Here is a 2,711-nt window from a genome sequence, read left to right as displayed (position 1 = left end):
ATAAAAGACATAAAGTGATGAATTAATACACTAGACACATGGTTTTATTTCAACACTTTATTATGACATCGTAAAGTGATGAATAAAAACACTAAACACATGGTTTTATTCGTAGGCCTAGAGGCTAGATCTAGCCTAGCTAGGTAACATCGTTCGTCCATACATACGTATAAAATTAAGCGTTACGTACGTATTAGGTCAAAGGTTACCACAAATTTAACCCAACCTCTATTTTACGAATACCCCGATTTACGTACGCCCTCAGGTCCCGTACCGTACGTAAAATCGAGGTTCTACTGTAATAATAATAACAGTGCTCAAATACTACTTTAATAATGAATAATAATACTTTAATAATACTTATTTACGATAGTTTGATGAATGAGATAATAATGAATCAGCATAAAATCAACTTTCGTTTATGCAAAACATGTTTTTTGATAAAAATGTTATCTATTTCATTCTGTTTTAACAAATACAGTATCCTTATAAATTCTAAGTTTATTTTCTGTGATAATTTTATCCACATAATTCATATTTTCAATGTTATACTATGGTTGATAAATAATATATAAAACAATAATAATAATAATAGTAATAATAATAATAATTTTTGTTGTACTGTACCTTTTGTAAATGTGTATTGGTCGAATAAATAAATGAAATGAAATGAATGAAATAATAGTAACTAGATTTGAACTCGTCACTGAGGATGAGTTTGGTGGTGCTCCGTGGCACTTTAACCCTCAAGAAGAGCATGCGGTGCTGATTGAAAAGTTGTTTTTTGAATATTTTAAACATTTACACATCACGTACGTCTTGACGTCCGTGCGCATGGTAATGGTAAGAATACAGTGTCACAACCCAAAATATGTAGTAACAAAACGTAATTTCCAGCTCTGGTACAGGCTTTGCGCGTGGAAATGAGCGTACAGCGCGTAAATTATGGAAAGTTTTGGAAAACAAAAATGACCTGAAACGTGCTTTAAATTATTTGAAAAGTGATATTGACAATTTTCAAAATTTAACGTAATGCCTCACAAATTTTCCCTTCATATGAACTATACTGTATATCAGTCTGATAGCGTCAAAATACAGTCTGCCGCCCTCTTTTTTGGATTTTTTTAAAGTAAGAAAGATGAGAAGGCTACAAAAAAATCATTCTTTTTGACCATGATGACGTCATCAAAATTAAAAATAAAGGGACACTTCCGAAAGAGAATTGTCTCAGTTATTACATACTCACAGGTGACAATAGATCAAGAAAGCAAAATACGCTCAATTGAGTAGAAAAATAATGACATCATCAATAAAATTTCAGATTTTTTTAAATCAGATAGCAATATGATGACATCACAAGGTCCGCTCAGCCATAATGATCTATGAAATCATATCTGCAACTCATGTGCTTTCAGAATATGTAATAAAAATTGAGGGTTACCTTTCATCCTAAGGAGCTATAACTGATTAAAAATAGGCATAATTTTAAGCATATATAATTGTTGACACATGCGTACGCATACATTAAGACGGGCGAATGAAAAATTAAGGTAAATGACATTCAACCTTGACCTGAAGTGTAATCCCATTTAATATGATTCAGAAATGACGAATGGTTAAGATGATTATGGGGTCATCAATGTTTTGAGGACAGAAAGATAAGGGGAGGGGGGTCGGAAAAAACATTTATTTAAACAGTTTAGTGGGCCTAACGCTGGATGTAAATGTAAAACAAAACAAAGGCAAAAAACAAAAACATCGCCAATGTATATTTTCTTGTATGAAAATGCTAGTACTATTGCACGATTACCACATATTTTAAAGTTTTTATAATTTAAGTAGAGCTCAGGATGGTTCACACACAAGGTGAGGAATATCCGTCGAAATAAACTGCAGTTATGTAAATAATTTTCGCACAAACTGATGAATATCTTAATATATTTTAATTAGTATATCTCAATTAATATCTTAAAATAGTTTATTACTAATTAATTAACAGATTGATATAAACATTGTGAACTATAACTATAATTGATTTATTTTATCTAATAAATACAAGAATCCTGCTATGATTTTATCAGGTCAGAAATGGGCATCAAAAAGTAGTATTAATTTTTCCAATCGTGATATTTTTCCGGTTCATGGAAATAGTGACGATAAACAAATATAATTAGTTTGTAGCTACATCAATAATCTGTCTCTTATACACATCTAGATGTGTATAAGAGACAGTCTATACATAAACCACTGACCTGGTTACATCATCATTCACATAGCAACCGACCACATGACGGATAGTCTTTGTGAAGAGCAACTTGGAACAGTCAGGCACAATTGACTCTACATGGCAAGATCTATAATATGCGGACGATGTTTGGAAAAACAAGGCACATAGTATGGCTCCACAAGGAATATTCTATGAGCGGAAGAAATTGGCATCAAGAAACCATCACCTAAATTGTAATTAGTTTAAGTTATATAAAATATATTTCAGATCATGATAACCACTATAACACTTCTGGTATTAAAAAGATCATCATGATACAACGGTATAATGCAATAAAAAAAGTATTATAATAATGGGATAATTAACAAACATTAGATTAATAAACAATAGTAGAGTTGATTGTTTAAATTCTGGTTTCACTTATAGTCTATCTACTACTGATAGAGTTATTAGAATGGGTGGGAATCTTTCTAATATGCAGTGC

This window comes from Anneissia japonica, unplaced genomic scaffold, assembly GCF_011630105.1.
Source record: "Anneissia japonica isolate Jap-2015-1 unplaced genomic scaffold, ASM1163010v1 scaffold288258_len262004_cov172, whole genome shotgun sequence".
Lineage (NCBI taxonomy): Eukaryota > Metazoa > Echinodermata > Crinoidea > Comatulida > Comatulidae > Anneissia > Anneissia japonica.
This window is presented reverse-complemented; position numbering follows the sequence as displayed.